The following is a 15,184-nucleotide window of genomic DNA, read 5'->3' on the forward strand; positions in this document are numbered from 1 at the left end:
AAAGCTAGCATACCCCAGACAAAAATTAAATATTGATTACATTTTTAAAAAGTTCTACTGGAAGTTCTCTTTATAGTTTCAACTTCACTCTTTTGGAAACTCCTCCACAATCTATTTTAAAATGATCTTGAAACTCAATCTCACTTTTCAAAAAGCTACATTTAGAAATCCCTCATTCCACACTGCGCTCTCCAGAAATTCCCAAAATAATTGAGGGATGGAGAGGTTGAAATCCCCAGCTTAGAATGTCATTTCAGAGATTAATCCCACCTGAAAGTAAGGCTTCTTATATTATCACAGCTGTGGCCGAATTATCTTTTAGGCATTGATGACACATTAGTGCTGATACCACTTAGCTGTTTTTTTTTTTTTAAGATTTTATTTATTTATTTGACAGAGAAAGAGACAGCCATCGAGAGAGGGAACACAGCAGGGGGAGTGGGAGAGGAAGAAGCAGGCTCCCAGCGGAGGAGCCTGATGTGGGGCTCGATCCCAGGATTCTGGGATCACGCCCTGAGCCGAAGGCAGAGGCTTAACGACTGAGCCACCCAGGCGCCCCTGATACCACTTAGTTGTAAACAAAGTGTTTTAAAAGAGGGCTTCTCCAACTTTGAGAGCACAGCCAAACCAGAGCCAGAGGAGTGCCTCTACATTGACACCATGATGTCACCCCAGCCCAAGAGAGCAGGAAAGAACTATCCAGACCTTGTGTTTGGAAACTTGATATTATAATAGTCATCGTCGTAGTAGAAGTAGTAACAGGAGAGCAGTAATAGTGGTAATAGTCATCATTTTCTGAGTACTTACCATAAGCCAGACTCCATGTTAAATGCTCTACACACATTGTCCATGTACTTAATAACTGCATATTTAGGGAAATATTAATTTTAATATTGAGAATCTCATACATCTGAATATTCCAAGGGAGACCTGATTTTCTCTATAGATTTTTCTTAAGATAGCAGGGAAGAACTTGCCCAATTACACAGTCTTCAGCCTTCAGGAAGAGGGAAGATAGATAAGTGTATCTGGGGATTAAGTTCTCTTTACTTCCAATTGGGCAAAGAGAGCTGAATGGAAGTCCAAGGGAACAAGATGGAAAAAAAGAGAAAATATTTTATAAGACTTCAAGAAGGATAACAATATCAAAGACCCAAGTAAGACATAGACAGTACAGTACCGAGGTTGAAAGAAGAGGAAAAAAGAGATTATATTAATGGCTGGACAAGGAAGGGTGTCTACTACATTCATGTCAAACATGAAGATGATTGGAGCAAACTAGGTAAGCAGTTTGGGACCTACATAGATTAACTATGGTTTTGTATTCATTAATGAGCTTGATATGTAAATCTAGAATGGCTTCACCTAGAAATGTTTCAGCCACTATGCTTAAAAGGAGACTAAAAACCCATTTTTCAAGCTTCTTTATTAGCAAATGTTGGAAGGTAAGTAATAACCTTTCTGGGATTCAGTTTCATCAACTGTATAATAGAAATTAATAAAACCACTCTGCCTTCATCACACTTTTTTTTACATTGTATAGGGTATGATAATGGACATGAAAGGGCTCTGAAATAATATAAATCTCTAAATAATGATAAAAGGTATTATTATCATTTTGTGCCTAAATGCAATCAACTCCAAACCAATGGCTGGATTTTCTAATCCTTCATGAGGAACAAGGGACAACATTAAAAAAAAAGAAAAGAAGCCATCAAATGAACTACTGGGATCTCTGTCTCATTTACTTACAAATGGAAAGAGTGCAACAAGAATGAACCAAAAAGATCCACTGGGAGTGGTACCTGAAGGAAGAAATACATGAACATTTTCCTGTGTCTCCACTAATTGATTTAGTCATTCATTCATTAAATCTACAATTTTCTGCTCTGGGATATTTCAAGAGTATTTTCTTTTATTCCTTGTGGTGTAGGTATGAAGAACAGAATAGTGGTTCTTCATATACTAACTATAATAAAATCAACACCTAGATTTTTCTTCTTTAAGAAAAATAACTAATAATAACTCCCATGTTTTTCATTCTTACTCCGTACGAAATGCTTTCAACTACTTAATCGCCCTCACTGAACCTGTCTGGATTCTAACAATATGGAAACCTGGGGTATCTGTCAAATTGTCAGAATGGAGAAAGGTCTCTTTGTCAGATATTGTTCAGACTGCAGACTGGATTGGAGTCATCTGAACCTGAACTTAATTAAGGTCAACTCTGATTGCTAATGCCCTTACACATCTCACAAAGCAAATGAAAATCCTCTTTACAGGAAGGTAACACAATGTTCAGTCTTAAATTATTTCAATAATTAATTTTTCAAAATACAATGCCGAGCGCACAAGCTAAAATAATTAAAAACATGTTGGGACAAAAACCCTTAAAAAGAACCAACAAAAATAATAGACAGCCAATTCCAAAGTCAAGTTTGAAAATGTTGGCAGAGAGCTAGAACCTATGAAAAGTGATACAGGGAATTTTTTTTTTAAATAGGTTTATTTATTTACCTGAGAGAGAGAGAGCAGGGTGGGGAGTAGCAGAGGGAGAGGGAAAGACAGTCTCAAGCAGACGCCACACTAAGCACAAGCCCCATGCACAGCTCGATCCCACGACCCTGAGATCAGGACCTGAGCTGAAACCAAGAGTCTGACGCTTAACTGACTGCACCACCCAGGTGCCCCATGATACAGGGAACTTTAAAAACAGCCAAGCAAAAATGTTAGGCTATAATAACAAAATATAAGAACTGGGTGCATACAATTAAAGACAGAAAAAAGTATGAAGAGGAAGCAACGTAGGAAGGAACAAAGAGCAGTGAAAGTGTGTAAATATGTGGGGGACTCTAAATGAGCAGTGAATGAATAAAACAATAATAACAATGTTGTTTTAAAACATACATTGTATAAGTGTACATCTTCCATATTACTGTTCGTTGTTTTACACAGTCACTGATTATGTAGATTTACTCATATTTGTGTATATATAGTGTGTAGGTAAGAACATATAAGAAAACAACAGCATATAAATCAATGTGAGTTAAAATATTCTACTGATCTTGAAATGTCAGGGAAAGTGAAAAGTGCACCTTTTTTGGGTAAACACACACACACACACACACACACACACACATACTCCCACCCCAGGCCATTCTGACTAGAGAATGAAGGTAAAAATTATCGCCCGGATAATGGGAAGGAAAGATAGTCAGAGCTCATTCTTTGAATAGGAAAGAGACATATAAGGAAGGGTGAGGTGCTAATATCATCATTTTTACATTAAAGGAGTCAAGAGATAGAGTAGAAAGCTGATGAGGGAAATGGAGGTTTAAAGACAGTAAAGAAAGAAAATTAACCAAACAGAATTGAGAGAAATATTATAGCTTTCAAAACTGGAAGAATGGAAAGGTGATAGGAGTATTATAAATGAGGCAAATGTTCACTCTCCATCATAAGGAGTCAAATTGATAAATTAGGAAACAGTAATATAAGGATCTCATTTTGATTTGAGGGTAATTACCCAAAAAATGAAAATAAAAAAGTTTGGTGATATCCTCTTAAAAATTGGACTGAGGATGGTAAAGGATGAGGCAGGAGAGCGCTGCATGTTATTTTCAGTTCTTTTGTTTATTTTATACTCTGGACATATAAGCATTTTTTTAAGTTTGTTTATTTTTTTTAGTAATCTCTATACCCAATGTGGGGCTTGAACTTACAACCCCAAGATCAAGAGTAACATGCTCTTCTGACTGAGCCAGTCAGGCACCCCTGAACATATAAGTATTTAGGTTATACATATTTATATATAATTTTATGGTATTATATTATATTAATATATAGCTATATTACAGTATGTTTATATCTAATATATGTTATATTACTAACAGTATATGTTTTACATTAAATAATATTCTACATACTTTTATATATTATATACTTTACCATATAGAATATCCATATTTTATATATTTTTATATTTTATACATCTCTACATTATGTTCACATTTATATGTTAAGACTGGGAAATTAAGTTATAACCATCTTTATAAGCTAATTTTATTTCCACTGGTCTTTAATATATAAGGTTGTTAAAATCCAGGTCGTGCTCTTACAAGTTTAGAATCAGACAGATTAGGTTTCAAATCTCTTTACTACCATAACCTAGCTATATGACATACGAAAATTAACTTAACCTCCTTGTACCTCTATTTCCTTATCTATAAAGTAAGGAAAATTATAGTTACTGTCAGAAGAATTGTAATAATTGAAAATACTATATTTAAAATGCTTAGCCAGTGCCTGACATAAAGTAAGTGCTAAATAAATGGACATATTATTATTATTCCACACAATTACTACTCCTTCATTTAATAAACATTTGCTGGGACCAATTATGCATCCAAAATTCTCCTAATACTGCCCAAACTGTAAAGAAGTTTATAGTACGGTGGGATGCTCTGACTGTAGAACAGCCAAGGGAGACTTCATTGAGTCCTTGACGCTTGAACTGAACTGTGTGTGACAAGTAATCTGAGTTGAAGAAAGGAAATTGCAAACAGAGGGAAAGCAAGGGCAAACGGCACTGATAGAAAATATGATGACATGCTTTATGTCCTAGATGAGGAGTTTGAATTTGTCCAACTCTGTAGAAAGCCACTGAAGAATTTTAAACAGAGCAACTATTATAATTGACATTAGAAAGACTACTCTGTTGACAATAATAAGGATAAACTGGAAAAACACTAGAAAAGAGAAAAGTCATAAGCAATTTAACAAGAGGTGATTACTATGATATCATAGTAATCCAGGAGGAAAGTGACAAAGACCTGAATGAAGTCAATAAGAATGGGAAGGGAAGGTCAGAAATTAGAAATTAAAAAAGTAGATATTAGAGACATGGACTAACTGTAAAAAGTGAGTAAGAAGGAAGAATTTAGGATGGTTTTGGAAACTGGGTGAATAGTAGTATAATAACTGAGATAGAAAATGGTGACAAAGAAAAGCGGGTTGGTACATACCAAGTTTGGGTGGTCTATAGAACACCAAGTGCAAATGTCCAATGGGTAGTTAGCTTAGTGGATCTGGAGTCCAGCAGGAACTATATAAGAGCATATATAGGGATATGGGGCACCTGGGTAGCTCAGTCGGTTAAGCATTCGATTCTTGGTTTTGGCTCAGGTCATGATCTCATGGGTCATGATCTCACGGGTCATGAGATCAAGGCCAGTGTAGGGCTTCACACTCAGCGGGGAGGCTGCTTGAGATTCTCTCCCTCTGCCCCTCCCCCCACTCACCTGTGCTCACTCTCTCTCTAAAATAAATAAATAAATCTTTTTAAAAAAGAGTCTATATAAGGCTAATACATAGATTGTGGCTGCCAATAGGAGTTTAAACTAATTCTCCAAAGGAAACTATACGAAGTGAGAAGAGCACTTGCTTCTTATATGAGAACAAGCCCTCCAGACTCACTCACTGCACTGGTACAAGGCTTCATTCTTTCATTCACCGTAAGTTTTCCAACTGAATGCCCATTATCATCCAAATGCAGTGATTTTTTTTTTTTTTGCATGTCACATACTAAATACAGGATTGTACATTTCTAGACTAGACTAAATTTTTCTAGGATAGAGACTATATCATGTCTACACCATCTTCATCACTAGCATAATTTCTGGCACAGAGAATGTTCTAAATACATGTTTACTGAGTTAATTCCTCACACCTCTGGTAGCCTTATAATTCTATTCCCTGTCCTGTGTTTGAATTACAGCTTTTTCTAAAATTTTAATTCAAGTTGTTTCTCTGTTTCTCTAGCTCCCATTTTATACCATTCTGCATGATACTACTCGTGTTTCTTTTAATATATGTATGTCAGTAAGGCCACCCAGTCAACCACACGGAGCTCAAATAATCATGACACAAGTCATGAGAGAACAAGTGGACCCTGAAAGAAACTGAAGGTAGACATTGCACTCCCAAATTGGCATTGCCCAACAACCCCTGGGCCAGAAATAGGGAAGAAGAGAGCATGGTATGATCAACTTTGTAATTTGGGGGTAACTTCAATACTCTCATGTTGGGGATAAGATGATGCCCCCTTTTAACTGGAACCCGGTCCAGTAGAGAAATGCCTTTGGTGTGCAGGAGGCTCTTATCATTTCAGGTCAACCCACCACACAAAGACTTAACCTGCAGATCTAGCAAAAATGACAATATTCCTCTTAGATGAAAATTTTGAAAAGAAGAACACTAAGACATGACAACTATGTTCTTTAAAAAATTTCATCCCAAAAAAGTTGTACATTTGGAAAGAGAAGGTCACGTTGAAAGCAAGCTCCACATTAACATTTGCTCACAAAAACACTACCAATAATGAGTTACGTTTGGGAAGCAACTGTCTTGCCCTTACTATATACAGATGAAGAAAAGTCTTTAACTACTTCAATCCCTTCACTTTGAAATGCCTGTCAACTTCAGAAGCTGTTCATAGGAATACATCAACTGGCAATACTTGCACCTCATTGTTTTCAGAGCTCTTACCAAATGTTATATTATATGAGTGCCACTTGAAAAAAATATGTATCTGAGTGCATTTATTTTGTAATTTATTATATAAGCTTCTCACAAGTAATTAAATAGAACAGAAGAGTATTGGAATGAGGACTATCTTTTACCAAAAGTAAAAGTTTCAAAAGGTGAGGTTATCAAAAATTAAGAATATGACGTATAATATAATAATTAAGGTAGTAAAGGAAGGACACATCCTAAATTTGACAGCATACTGAACATAAGCAGCAGTGGCCTCTGTTCTTGTCTCCTTCCTAGTTATCCTCATTAATTAATTAAGAACTGCCTTTCTGTATTTGAAGTCAAGCTATTACCCTAAGAACCACCTGGGGAGAGTGGTGAATTCCAGTCTTTTGCCAGAGTAAGCATTGGCAGTGTTTACAAAGGTCAAAAGTTTAGTTTATTAGTAAAATAAATAAATAAATAAAAATTAAAAATTGCAATTAGCCACATGGAAAAAATGGCCACAAAAAGAATTCCCAGGCTAGTCTTTTCTTCTCACCAACAATTAGTAGCACAAACCCTCAAGTATCTATTTACAGTGATGGCTGTCCACTCAATTTCAAGATCTTGGGGGAGCCAACCTCCTTTATTAGCCACAATGCCCTTTAGTTTTGCTGATTGACAAAAGCTGTCACAATGTATATTTTCATATAGACAAAATATTTTCCTTAGAGACAATTCTAAAATGTCATGGCCACCACTGGCTTCAGTGATAAAGGTAGAGACAGATACAAATAAAAGAAAGGAATAAATATAAAAGAAAATCAATTTCCCCAACTCCCCACTAAACCACCTAATAAATAATAACACAGTCATCATATTGCATAGCATTTTACTGTACATCAATAATGCAATCATTTGATTAATAGACTGCTAGTTGTATTTGCTATGCACCTAAGAAAAATTAAAAGACAAGCAAACAAGACTTCTATCTTTGGCAATGTGCCTACTGAGTATCTTTGTGCTTATTGAATATTACTGAAAAAAAGAAGACAATGGCCATTCCTCAAAGGATCTGTTTCAGGGGAGGGACCAACACAAGAACCCAGGAGCTCTTTGCCCCCATTTTTCAGAACAGGGCAAAGAGTTAATGAAATATTATTTGCTAAGGTTAATCAGCCCAGTTTCGCCTTCATGCAAGGAAGGGCCAGGTCTGAGACCATCATGACCTTATGTGGTGTCTAAACACGAGAGAGACACCTCCTCTGCATTCCAGGGCACAGAGCACAGCCACAAACGGTGACATCCTTACAAGGATACAGGGGTGGATTTGGAAATCGAGCTTTCTGAAACTGAATCCTATCCAGCAATCTACTAACCACAGAACCTCAGGTAAGTTATTCAACCTTTTTGTGCTTCAGGGCCCTTCTCTGCAGTGCACATGGATGTGATCATAAGTGCCTCACGGGGGTCTTGTGAAGATCAAATAAGACGGAACATATACAAAGCTAGTAAATGCCTGGCACATGCAAAGAGCTCAAGAAAAGTTGGCTATTTTATCATTATTCCTGGGCCTTAAGTGTGCACAGCTTACATGGGCGATACCATCTCAGGGAAGGGGTCCAGGTAGAACCAAGGCTGAGGCATAGCCCATGTGTCAGCCGAGTGGTGCTCTTCCTCTAAACTTCCTCGGGCACCTCTGGATTTTTCTGGAGGCTCAAGAGCCCCCTGGGACAAAAATCTGAGCTACATCCTCAATTACGGTTCAGACTCATACAGAAAAAGTGTGAGGACCTGGGGAGGGAGATGTTGTAGTGGCGACAGAGGAGGGTTCTGCCAAATTCACATAGGGGACCAAGGAGCTCTGAGATGGAAATCACTTGAAGAAGGAAGCGCCTGGGCCAAGAGCCAGGAGCAGTAAAAAAATGAGAGGAAACAGTAACTCTAGGTACAGATGGTGGTCATTATTCAACACTATTCCAACTTGGCTGTTCCAGTGTAGTTTAAAAAAAAAAAAAAAGGCTACATCATTAACCTCCGTAGTAACGCAGAGCCCAGGCAACAACCCCAGGGATGCTCCTGACGCAAAGAGAAGGCCACAAACACGGAAGATGCATCAGCAGAGCTCTGACCCTCAGCAGGTCAAGACGGCTGAGGGCAACGCAGCGCTGTTGGGCTGTTAGAGACAGCAGCTGCAGAATCCAGGATCAACTCACAGCAGGGAAAGCAGATCTGCAGAGCAACCAGCGCTGGGGTGGTGGAAGGCATTCAAAAAGAAATGACCAAGTTGTTAGCACAGTCCAGAGCAGCAGAAATCAGCAGCCAGCAGTGGTCATGCTAACTGAAGGTAAAACACCTAAGCGAGCCCAAAACCCCTCAGGAGAGTGGCCTCTGCCAGGAGCCGTCCTGGTCATGATCGGAGTATGAATGCTAATAGGCCTTCATTTGAGTTCTTTGGCTGGTGAATCCTGGGACAGTTGGCTTTCATTTATGTCATGTTTGTTGCCTTTCTCAGGAAAGCCTGTGTTTGTTCTTGTTGTAGCTGTCTGAATTCAGAGTAAGGAGTTGGGCTTGACAGGTTGGTGCGCAGAGTTTTCTGGTGATAACTGAAATACAAAACACAGATGAACCCCAGAAGTCAGGTCATGGTGCTACTGTAGGTTCAGACGTGACAGGTGATCAGAAAGCGAGTTTCTGTGTTTCTATTTTGGAGAGATGAGTGTTGGGCAGGGGGAGGGAAGCAAGAAACACACTCCGTGGATTTCTTTTTCTATTTCTAATCCTTTCTAACACTTTTCTCAAGTGAAATATAGTTAAAATCAGTAACAAGTTAAAAAGCAGGTGAAGAAGGTAAGTTAGAAAATCATGACTACATCATGTATACAGTTTACAAGCTTGGATGTGCAAGAAATATTTTTAAAAATTTTCTTCAAATGAAATAAAACTCAGACTCTGCACACCCCAACCCATCAGACCAGTCCTTCTTGAAGTTTCCCATTTTCCTGTTCTTGACACTATATCTTCCCCTGGACTGAGCAAGGGTTAAGCATCTTAGGAAAGAATCCAGGCATTGGGGAGGCCCTTCTGGTCAAGACTCATCAGTCCCTACTGTCTACCTCGGAGACATGTGGTCCTTTAGAGCCTGCAGCTTTCCACTGTGATGCTGGTCCTATGTCAGGAAGTCTTTAAAGAGTCAGAGCCTCCAGATTGAGCACTCAGTCTCCCCAGGGGCCCCACTCAGCCTTTCCTTTGACAGGTGGTATCTCCACCGTGTGGAGTTAGAGCAGGACTAAGATCCCCATACGTTAAGCACAGAAGGCCCTCTACTACTTCCCACGGAGGGAACAACATTTCTCCCTCCTCTGGCTGCCCTTAGCAGTTTTAAAAATAAAACGTAAAATACATACACATAAAAAACAGAGAGAGAATAAATTATCCTGAATCTAAAAACCTCTGAGCCTAACTTCCTGTTTGAATAAAGAAGAGAAAGGCAGGAAGTACATGGTGAAAAATCATTAGCTCATGTGCCAAAAAATTATCCCACTTGAAGCGAAAAGCCATGGTGACAATTTGGATATTAATGTATCAAGCTGTTACTTAGTACAGCCACTGTTTGAAGCATTTTACAAATATTAACTTATTCAATCCTCATAATGACTTCATATTATCTTCATTTTACATTGAAGAAACTCAGCCACACAGATTAATTGACATGTCCTAGTTCGCACAGCAGGTAAGTGGCAGTCTATACGCAAAGCCGGGCTGTTCAGCTCCTGAAACTCTGCTTTTGCCCACTGCTACCTACCTGCTCCTTCTAGAAGGCACAGATGGGTCTGTATTACAGGCACAGAGTATTACACTGTTTGGTTCCCTTGGGTTTTTTCCTGCCACCCTCTCAACCTGAGTCACCAGAGCTCCCACTATTTGATCCAGGATTGGCTGATCCGAGGTTTATGTTCTGAAGTTTAGACCTTCCACTGGGCCCATATCCCCTCACTTCACCCCAACATTTTCTTTCTCTCCTGAAGAAAATATGACATGATCTATATCCCTCGACTGCAGAGATCTCAAACTCTAAAAAGTAATATTTTTTTTTTGGTAGTAAAATATAGTTCACATTTGTGTTTTTAAGGTACTTAACATGTTGAAAGACTTCATTTTTCAAAACTTTTATTACAAAATAACATGATTCTATTATAGAAAATTAAGAAATAAAGCACTAAATTTATTACCAAGTACTTTTTATATTCAAGGTTATTTTCATATTATGTGCATTTACATATGAAACTTGTCATAACTCTTTGAGGTAAAGTGCTTAAGACACTTAAGTTGCTTTAGACCAATGACTCAAACATTTTTAACTGTGACCTACAGTAAGAAAAACAAGTAATGTACAAACCAGTGCATATGTGCTGAAACCAGTTTCCGGTAACACTACTTACTTTTCCTATGTTCAGTATACTCTGATTTAGTGTGTATTATGCTATTTCATTTTTTAATAAACCTAATAAGTTATGTTTCAATTTGAAGAATAATGTAATATATGATTACTGGCTTACTATTTTTAATAAGCCCACCCTCTTCTTGCTACACACACACACACACACACACACACACACACTGAACAGAGAATATATATCTCAAAACTATACACTACGGATAGAACAACACTCTCTTAGAACGTGGCTGCTTTCACAATCCTAATGACCGTCAGGGCAGTGCGTGAGCACATGGATTTCCTGTCCCTCGGGTCCAAGGGATCAATTGATCAAATACTGGTAGGCTTTGTGTGAGTCTATCCTAAAGCAAATGACACTGGTAGAGCTTGTTTCCTCCGTCTGAAAGAGGTAGTATTGACTGTGGGACATACATTATTTGTCAAAGGAGTGGTAAGTGATACTTAAGGTTTAGAAGAGGTGGTATTTTTAAGTTGACAAGAAAACAAACTACAGCTTTTCTCTAGCATATGTTACTTTCTGAATTTAAAAATCATGCTGGATTAAAAATATGGGATTTCTTACTAAAAGTTCACCTTACTGGGGCGCCTGGGTGGCACAGCGGTTGGGCGTCTGCCTTCGGCTCAGGGCGCGATCCCGGCGTTGTGGGGTCGAGCCCCACATCGGGCTCCTCGCTATGAGCCTGCTTCTTCCTCTCCCACTCCCCCTGCTTGTGTTCCCTCTCTCGCTGGCTGTCTCTATCTCTGTCGAATAAATAAATAAAATCTTAAAAAAAAAAAAAAAGTTCACCTTACTGTGCATTTTTTTTCTAGCTCTGTGATACAAAAACAGATGTTACTTCATTAAGTTATCACAAGACTTTAGGGAAGGGCCTGGGATACTCAGACAAGGTTCAAACTCCTTCACCTAAATCCATCAGATTTACTCTTGATGAGTTTGGTAACCAAGACTGTTACGGACTGAATGTGTCCCCTTAAAATTTATGTGTTGAAATCCTAACTCCCAAGATACTATTAGGGAGGTGATTGCGTCATGAGGATAGAGATCTCATGAATGGAATCAGTGCCTTATAAAAAAGATCCCAGAAGGCTCTCTTACCCTCTCTACCATGTGAGGATACAACGAGAAGACAACTGCTTATGAAGCAAAAAAGCAGGCCCTCACCAGATACAAAGTCTGCTAGTGCCTTGCTCTTGGACTTCTCAGCCTCCAGAACTATAAGAAATCAATTGTTGTTTAAGCCCCCCAGTCTATGGTATTTTTGTTATAGCAGCCTGAACTAAGACAATGACCCTTGAAGACAATGTTTTCAAGCCTCCAGACTCAGCTCAAAAAACTTACGTTCACTGTGTAAAGAGAGTTCCCATCCAAGAGAAAGCCAGCTAGTAACAAGGACCAAAGAGCCTAAGGAACCCTTCATCAGGCTGACCTCACGACTCTTCAGAGGACCACTGTGAAGGAGGAGAAGCACTCCATGTTTGCAAAAGCTAGACATTGTTGGAAATGAGGAAACAGTTCATTATTTTCATTACTTTGGACTTGATGCTGTTATCTTCTCAATTCTGAGAGCATAAGATAGTAAGAACAGGATAAAAGCCAAGAAAGAAAATATCCACAAAAAGTGGTGGTACAGAGGTTGCTGAGAGCACTGCTTTTGCTTCAGAAAGGACAGTTAATATGAATTTGAAAAGAAAGGAGGAACTAAAATATTCTCCATTAAGTAACAATAAACAAACTCACCAGGTCTCTTGGGGGTAGACAATTTCATAGCTATGGCATTTATAAATGTTTCAGTTTCATCAAAACTCTAAGCTTGTCATTGCCTAGCACATTACTTAAATTATTTATGTAATTCATTTTAAAGATACATAATCTGTCTCCTCTGGATTCAGTCATTCTTCTCTTTCAAATGTTCATTCAAAACTCACCCAAAAGGTAAAGGCCATCCCATCAGTCACCTCAAATTCCCAGAACACTTATTGTCTATATAGCTTATTTTTGTGCCTGATCACACAGACAACTCTAAGTTGTTCGCCCTGACACCTGTACAGGTAAACAGGGCTATAGCAATCCTCACTACCATGGAGGCGGACACTTTGAATTAATAACCACCATTGAAGGTGAGGCTTTAATGCTGCCCAGAAATCCTAATAAACTTCTCTAATCCATTAATTTCCCCTCTCCCCTAGATGATAATCCACATTTTCCTTCTCCTCGTACCTCAAGCAACTCCCATCCTACCCTCACTCCCAGTAGGAGGCTGGTGACCTTGCTTTCTGCCACACTGAGAAAATTAGAACAATCAGAAGAGGATTTCCATAGACTCCACCATCTGCTAACACTTGCACTCACACACTCAGCTCTTCTTCTGTTGCCATTGATAAATTACTGATGTAACTAAAGCCAAGCCTTTCATTTTTGCACTAGATTTCCTTGCCTCTCTACTAGACCATCAAAGTTTTATCCTCTACTGAGTCATTTTCTTCAGTATACCAAAAAAGTCTTCTTGACCCTACTACCCCTGCCACATCTTTGTTCACGTCTTTGTCCCCCTTTGCAGGGGATCTATATTCTCTGCGACAGTTCCTCTCATCCTAGTTTTTTAGACCCATCACACCAGGCTTTTGCTCCATCAATCCACTAAAAATTCTCTGGTGGATGTCACAAATGACCTCCATGTTGCTAAATCCAATGGTCCATTTTCATTCCTCATCTTCTTGCATACGTAATCACTCTATACTCCTTGATATAGTTTACAAAGATTGTATTTCTCAGAAGTGTCTTTCCACTGCACTGATCACTCCCAACCCTTCTCCTCCTGCTTCGTGCTCCCCAAACTTTTCATATCTGGAGTGCTTCAGGACTCAGTCCTTAATCCTCTCCGCAGGAAGGGTTTATAATGAAGCTATTGAAGTTTAATCCTTACTGTGAAGACTCTCTTTTGCATGGGCCCATTTCACAGCTGTAGGACGATTCCCAGAGCCTTTTCACATATTTTCACTGCAATTAGTTAAGAGTATTTTTCTCCCATTTCCACTTCCTCTCTATCACATTTCGATGCATGTCAGGAGGTATTGAAGTGGTGGCCGTTATTATGAGGATGTGGCCAAAGCAAGTAGGGTTTAGTAAGGTACCTTTATGTGGTTTACAGTCATGTTCATTTTTAGTTAAGCTAATGCTAGCTAGCTCATAAAGGAGTGGGCTTCAAAGACTACTCCACAATCTCCCATGTGCCAGAGGTCAGACTGCTATACGACTGCATTCTGAGGCAGCTGAGACTACGTAGTTTATGGAAGAAAAACAAGGTTTAAAACATGTGGATCCAGGGACACCTGGGTGGCAAAATTAAGAGTCTGACTCTTGGTTTCAGCTCAGGATATAAACTCAAGGGTTGTGAGATCGAGCCCCACGTCAGGTTCTGCACTCAGGACAGGAGTCTGCTTTAGGACTCTCTCCCTCTGCCCCTACCCACCCCCCTCAAATAAATAAATAAATCTTTAAAAAAATAAATAAAACATGTGGATCCAGAAACTAGTCCATTGAAAATTCTTGGGACATTTAAAATTGACACCTAATCAAAACAAAAGTTCTCTCTTCCTCTCTGCAGGAATACACTCAATAATGCAGTATGACGATTATAAATATGTCATTTTTTTCTTTTTTATGGCAATAATGTGCAATCAAATGTATTTCAGTACTTGTGTTTACAGCATATAACCTCTATCAGTATTTCAGTGAGTATGTCTGTGAATAAAGCCATGTGTCTTAAGCAATCAAAAGCAAACTTTGATCCCAGCGATCAAAAACAAATTTTGGTAAACCATGTCCTTTTTCTATGGAAATACTTTTCAATTATGGCCATAAGGAATGGGTTTAAGATTAGGCAGTCAAAAACGTAGGAAAAAAGGTTTCAGTAGTGTGTCAGTTGGTAAAGTAATAAAGAAATACTGTTACTTTTCTTAAAATGTGTAATCTCTTTTTTATTCTAAAGAACTGTTTACTATTGTAGCTAATTTTATACTCTGTTTCTTTAAAGGATTTCTCATTCGGTATGTGAGTCAGACCTTGGAAACCTGGACCCTCTTCCCAGTCCACAATTCATTCCCTTGGGGATCTCATCCAGTCTCGTGCTTTTATCTCATCTCAGTACTAAAGGCACAGACTTCTATGTCCAGCCAAACCCCTCTCTAGAACCTAAGGGAATCTAGTAC

This window comes from Ursus maritimus, unplaced genomic scaffold (assembly GCF_017311325.1).
Source record: "Ursus maritimus isolate PB19 unplaced genomic scaffold, ASM1731132v1 scaffold_12, whole genome shotgun sequence".
Lineage (NCBI taxonomy): Eukaryota > Metazoa > Chordata > Mammalia > Carnivora > Ursidae > Ursus > Ursus maritimus.